Below are 7,713 nucleotides of genomic sequence, written 5' to 3' on the forward strand. Positions count from 1 at the left end.
TTTTACATATTTTCAATTTACAAAATCTTGCCGATTTTTCTCATGTTTTCAATTTTTAAAATTTTGCCAATTTTTAAATTTTTCAATTTTCAAAATTTGACCGATTTTTACTTTTAATTTATAAATATTTTCAATTTTTACAATTTTTTCAATTTTCAAAACTGCCGATTTTTAAATTTTTATATTTCAAAATTTTACCGATTCTTACATTTTTTCAATTTCAAAATTTTGCTGATTTTAATTTTTTCATGTTCCAAATTCTTGCCGATTTTACATTTATTCAAATTTCTAAAATTTTGCCGTTTTTACATTTTTTTTAATTTTTAAAATTTTGCCGATTTTACAAATTTTTAATATCGAAAATTTTGGTGATTTTACATTTTAAATTTCCAAAATCTTGCCGATTATTTCAATTTTTTAACTTTTTAAAATTGAACCGATTTTTACATTTTTCAATTTTTAAAATTTTGCCTATTTTTACATTTTTTTTCAATTTCCATTTTACATTTTTTTAATTGCCAAAACTTTTACCGATTTTACGTTTTTCAATTTCAAAATCTTGGCGATTTTTACGTTTTTTCAATTTGCAAAATTTTGCCGATTTTACATTTTTTTAAATTTCTAAAATTTTACCGATTTTACATTTTTATCAATTTCCAAAATTTGCCGACTTTTACTTTTTCAATTTTCAAAATTTTGACAATTTTTACGTTTTATCAATTTTCAAAATTTTACCGATTTTACATTTTTTGAATTTGCAAAATTTTGACGATTTTACATTTTTTTTTTTTCAATTTTTAAAATTTTACCGATTTTACATTTTTTCAATTTCCAAAATTTTGCCGATTTTTTATTTTTTTTTAATTTTCACAATTTTGACGATTTTAACGTTTTAGCAATTTTCAAAATTTTGCCGATTTTAAATTTTTAATTTTTAAAATTTGACCGATTTTACGTTTTTCAATTTTAAAATTTTGCCGATTTTACATTTTTTAAATTTCCAAAATTTGACCGATTTTTACGCTTTTAATTTTAAAATTTTGCTGATTTTTAATTTTTCATGTTTCAAATTATAGCCGATTCTTACATTTTTTAATTTCTAAAATTTTGCCGTTTTTACATTTTTTTAAATTTTTAAATTTTGCCGATTTTACAAATTTTTAATATCGAAAATTTTGCCGATTCTTACATTTTTTAATTTCCCCAAATTGTTGCCAATTTTTACATTTTTTTAATTTTTAAAATTTTACCGATTTTACATTTTTTCAATATCCAAATTTTTGCCGATTTTAAATTTTTAAATTTTCAAAATCATGCCGATTTTAGGTTTTTAAATTTCTAAAATTTTACCGATTTTACATTTTTTTCAATTTCTAAAATTTTTCCGATTTTTACATTTTTTCAATTTCTAAAATTTTACCGATTTTACATTTTTTCAATTTCCAAATTTTTCCGATATTTACTTTTTTAATTTTCAAAAATTTTGACAATTTTGGATTTTTTCAATTTTAAAATTTTGCCGATTTTACATTTTTTCAATTTCCAAAAATTTGACCGATTTTTACGTTTTCTTAATTTTTAAAATTTTGCCGATTTTTTACATTTGTTTAATTTCGAAATTTTACCGATACTTACATTTTTTTCAATTTTCAAAATTTTGACGATTTTTACGTTTTATAAATTTTCAAAATTTTTCCGATTTTACATTTTTTCAATTTCAAAATTTGACTGAATTTTACGTTTTTCAATTTTAAAATTTTGCCGATTTTACATTTTTGAAATTTCCAAAATTTGACCGATTTTACGTTTTTCTTTAATGTTTAAAATTTTGCCGATTTTGACATTTTTTAATTTCCAAATTTTTCTAATTTTACATTTTTTCAATTTTCAAAATTTTACCGATTTTAGCATTTTAGAATTTCCAAAATTTGCCGATTTTAAGTTTTAATTGCCAAAACTTTTACCGATTTTATTTTCAATTTCCAAAATCTTGCCGATTTTACGTTTTTTCAATTGCCAATTTTACATTTTTTCAAATTCCAAATTTGACCGATTTTTACGTTTTTTTCAATTTTTAAAATTTTGCCGATTTTACATTTTTTTCAATTTTCAAAATTTTGCAGATTTTACTTTTATTCAGTTTTCAACATTTTGACGATTTATACGTTTTGTCAATTTTAAAATTTTGCCGATTTTACATTTTTTAAATTTCTAAAATTTTACCGATTTTACATTTTTATCAATTTCAAAAATTTGCCGACTTTACTTTTTAAATTTTCAAAATTTTACAATTTTTACGTTTTATCAATTTTCAAAATTTTGCCGATTATTACATTTTTCAATTTCTAAAATTTAACCGATTTTTACGTTTTTTCAATTTTTAAATTTTTGCCGATTTTACATAAATTCAATTTCCAAAATTTGACCGATTTTTACGTTTTTCAATTTTTAACATTTTGCCGACTTTTACATTTTTTTAATTTTCAAAATTTGCCGATTTTAAATTTTTAATTTCCAAAATTTGACCGATTTTTACGTTTTTTCAATTTTAAAATTTTGCCGATTTTACATTTTTTAAATTTCCCATAATTTAACCGATTTTACGTTTTATTTTAATTTATAAAATTTTGCTGATTTTTAATTTTTCATGTTCCAAATTATAGCCGATTCTACATTTTTTTAATTTCTAAAATTTTGACGTTTTTTATATTTTTTAATTTTTTAAATTTTGCCGATTTTACAAATTTTTTAATATCGAAAATTTTGCCGATTCTTACATTTTTTAATTTCCAAAATTTTACCGATTTTATTTTTTCAATTCCAAATTTTGCCGATTTTAAATTTTTAAATTTTCTAAAATCCTGCCGATTTTAGATTTTTGAATTTCTAAAATTTTACCGATATTTACATTTTTTCAATTTCTAAAATTTTACCGATTTTACCTTTTTTTTTCAATTTCTAAAATTTTACCGATTTTACATTTTTATCAATTTCCAAATTTTTGCCGATATTTGCTTTTTTCAATTTTCAAAATTTTGACAATTTTTGGTTTTTTCAATTTTAAAATTTTGCCGATTTTACATTTTTTTCAATTTCCAAAATTTGACCGATTTTTACGTTTTCTCAATTTTTAAAATTTTGCCGATTTTACATTTGTTTAATTTCCAAAATTTTACCGATATTTACATTTTTTTTTCAATTTTCAAAAATTTTGACGATTTTACGTTTTATAAATTTTCAAAATTATTCCGATTTTACATTTTTTCAATTTCCAAAATTTAACCAGATTTTACGTTTTTCAATTTTTAAAATTTTGCCGATTTTACATTTTTAAAATTTCAAAATTTGACCGATTTTTACGTTTTTCTTTAATGTTTAAAATTTTGCCGATTTTGACATTTTTAATTTCCAAATTCTTTTCTAATTTTACATTTTTTCAATTTTCAACATTTTACCGATTTTAGTATTTTAGAATTTCCAAAATCTTGCCGATTTTAGGTTTTTAATTGCCAAAACTTTTACCGATTTTACGTTTTCAATTTCCAAAATCTTGCCGATTTTACGTTTTATCAATTGCCAATTTTACATTTTCTCAATTTCCAAAATTTGACCGATTTTTACGTTTTTCAATTTTTTAAAATTTTGCCGATTTTACATTTTTTTAAATTTTAAAATTTTACCGATTTTACATTTTTATCAATTTCCAAAAAATTTGGCGATTTTACTTTTCAATTTCAAAATTTTGACAATTTTACGTTTTATCAATTTTCAAAATTTTGCCGATTTTTACATTTTTTCAACTTCTAAAAATTTAACCGATTTTACGTTTTTCATTTTTTTTAAATTTGTGCCGATTTTACATTTTTTCAATTTCCAAAATTTGTCCGATTTTACGTTTTTCAATTTTAAAATTTTGCCGATTTTTACATTTTTAAATTTCAAAATTTGACCGATTTTACGTTTTTTTCAATTTTAAAATTTTACCGATTTTACATTTTTCAGTTTTAAATTTTACCGATTTTACATTTTTTCAATTTGCAAAATTTTGCCGATTTTACATTTTTTTCAATTTCTAAAATTTTACCGATTTTACATTTTTTCAATTTCAAAATTTTGCCGATTTTTACGCAATTTTCACTATTTTGACGAGTTTTACGTTTTTCAATTTTAAAATTTTGCCGATTTTACCTTTTTCAATTTCCAAATTTTGACCGATTTTTCGTTTTTTTCAATTTTTAAAATTTTGCCAATTTTACATTTTTTAATTTCCAAAATTTTACCGATTTTTAAATTTTTTCAATTTTCAAATATTTGACGACTTTTACGTTTTATCAATTTTTAAAATTTTGCCGATTTTACATTTTTTTAATTTTTTAAATTTTGACAATTTTACAATTTTACAATTTTGACGATTTTACGTTTTTCAATTTTCAAAATGTTACCGATATTTACATTTTGTCAATTTGCAAAATTTTGCCGATTTTACATTTTTTTTTCAATTTCTAAAATTTTACCGATTTGTACATTTTTTCAATTTCCAAAATTTTGCCGATTTTACTTTTTTCAATTTTCACAATTTTGACGATTTTGCTTTTTATCAATTTTCAAAATTTTGCCGATTTTACATTTTTTTTTCAATTTCCAAAATTTGACCGATCTTTACGTTTTCAATTTTTAAAATTTTGCCGATTTTACAATTTTAAATTTCTAAAATTTGACCGATTTTACGTTTTTTTCAAATTTTAAAATTTTGCTGATTTTTTAATGTTATCATGTTCCAAATTATTGCCGATTCTTACATTTTAATTTCTAAAATTTTGCTGTTTTTACATTTTTTAAAGTTTTTAAAATTTTGCCGATTTTACAAATTTTTAATATCGAAAATTTTTTAAATTCATTTAATTTCCAAAATTTTACCGATTTTACATTTTTTTCAATCTCAAAATTTTTGGCGATTTTTACATTTTTTCAATTTACAAAAATCTTGCCGATCTTTACATTTTGTAAATTTCTAAAATTGAACCGATTTTTACATTGTTTCAATTTCTAAAATTTTACCAATTTTACATTTTTTTAATTTCCAAAATGTTGCTGATTTTTAATTTTTCATGTTCCAAATTTTGCCGATTCTACATTTTTTAATTTCTAAAATTTTGCCGTTTTTTACATTTTTAAAATTTTTAAAATTTTGCCGATTTTACAAATTTTTAATATTGAAAATTTTGCCGACTCTTACATTTTTAAATTTCCCAAATTGTAGCACTTTTTTACATTTTTTAATTTCCAATATTTTACCGATTTTACATTTTTCAATTTCCAAATTTTTGCCAATTTTAGATTTTTAAATTTTCAAAATCCTGCCGATTTTTAGGTTTTTTCAATTTCAAAAATTTTAACGATTTTACATTTTTCAATTTCCAAAATTATACCGATTTTACATTTTTAAATTTCCAAAATCTTGCCGATTCCTAAATTTTTAAATTTCTAAAATTGAACCAATTTTACATTTTTTTCAATTTCTAAAATTTTACCGATTTTACATTTTTAAATTTCCAAAATTTTGCTGATTTTACGTTTTATCAATTTTTAAAATTTTGCCGATTTTGCATTTTTTCAATTGCCAAAACTTTACCGATTTTACGACTTTTCAATTTCAATTTCAATTTTTTCAATTTTTTTTTTTCAAAATTTTGCCGATTTTACATTTTTTCAATTTCTAAAATTTTACCGATTTTACATTTTTATCTATTTTCAAAATTTGGCCGATTTTTACTTTTTTCAATTTTCAAAATTTTGACGATTTTACGTTTTATCAATTTTAAAATTTTACCGATTTTCACATTTTTTAATTGCCAATTTACCGATTTTACGTTTTTTCAATTTCCAAAATCTTGCCGATTTTTTCGTTTTTTCAATTTGCAAAATTTGACCGATTTTTACATTTTTGTCAATTTCTAAAATTTTACCGATTTTACATTTTTTCAATTTCAAAATTTTGCCGATTTTTACTTTTTTTCAGTTTTCAAAAATTTTGACGATTTTACGTTTTATCAATTTTAAAATTTTGCCGATTTTACATTTTTCAATACTAAAATTTAACTGATTTTGTGTTTTTCAATTTTTAAAATTTTGCCGATTTTTACATTTTTTCAATTTTCAAAATTTGGCCGATTTTTACGTTTTTTCAATTTTCAAAATTTTGCCGATTTTTACATTTTTTCAATTTTCAAAATTTTGCCGATTTTTACATTTTTTAAATTTTTAAAATTTTACCGATTTTTACATTTTTTCAATTTCCAAAATTTTGCCGATTTTTATTTTTTTTCAATTTTCACAATTTTGACGATTTTAACGTTTTATCAATTTTCAAAATTTTGCCGATTTTAAATTTTTAATTTCCAAAATTTGACCGATTTTACGTTTTTCAATTTTAAAATTTTGCCGATTTTACACATTTTTTAAATTTCCGGAAATTTGACCGATTTTACGTTTTTCAATTTTTAAAATTTTGCTGATTTTGTAATTTTGTCATGTTCCAAATTATTGCCGATTCTTACATTTTTTAATTACTAAAATTTTGCCGTTTTTACATTTTTTTCAATTTTCAAAGTTTTGACGATTTTTACGTTGTATCAATTTTCAAAATTTTGCCGATTTTACATTTTTCAATTTCTAAAATTTTACCGATTTTACATTTTTTCAATTTCCAAAATTTTGCCGATTTTACTTTTTCAGTTTTCAAAATTTTGACGATTTTACGTTTTATCAATTTTTAAAATTTTACCGATTTTACATTTTTTAATAGCCAAAACTTTACCGATTTTACGTTTTTCAATTTCCAAAATTTGCTGATTTTACGTTTTTCAATTTTTAAAATTTTGCCGATTTTTACCTTTTTTCAATTTCCAAATTTTGACCGATTTTGCGTTTTTCAATTTTTAAAATTTTGCCAATTTTACATTTTTAATTTCCAAAATTTTACCGATTTTTAAATTTTTCAATTTTAAATTTTGACGCCTTTTACGTTTTATCAATTTTAAAATTTTGACGATTTTTACATTTTTTAATTTTTAGAATTTTGACAATTTTACAATTTTACAATTTTGATTTATTTTACGTTTTTTCAATTTTCAAAATGTTACCGATATTTACATTTTGTCAATTTGCAAAATTTCGCCGATTTTACATTTTTTGCAATTTCAAAATTTTACCGATTTGTACATTTTTTCAATTTCCAAAATTTTGCCGATTTTACTTTTTTCAATTTTCACAATTTCGACGATTTTACGTTTTATCAATTTTCAAAATTTTGCCGATTTTACATTTTTGAATTTCAAAATTTGACCGATTTTACGTTTTTCAATTTTTAAAATTTTGCCGATTTTACATTTTTTAAATTTTAAAATTTGACCGATTTTACGTTTTTTTTTTCAATTTTAAAATTTTGCTGATTTTTAATGTTATCATGTTCCAAATTATTGCCGATTTTACATTTTTAATTTCTAAAATTTTGCCGTTTTTACATTTTTAAAGTTTTTAAAATTTTGCCGATTTTACAAATTTTTAATATCGAAAATTTTTTTAAATTCATTTTAATTTCCAAAATTTTACCGATTTTACATTTTTTCAATCTCCAAATTTTGACGATTTTTACATTTTTTCAATTTACAAAATCTTGCTGATCTTTTACATTTTTAAATTTCTAAAATGAAC

The sequence above is a fragment of the Drosophila nasuta genome, unplaced genomic scaffold, assembly GCF_023558535.2.
Source record: "Drosophila nasuta strain 15112-1781.00 unplaced genomic scaffold, ASM2355853v1 ctg85_pilon, whole genome shotgun sequence".
NCBI classification, from domain to species: domain Eukaryota; kingdom Metazoa; phylum Arthropoda; class Insecta; order Diptera; family Drosophilidae; genus Drosophila; species Drosophila nasuta.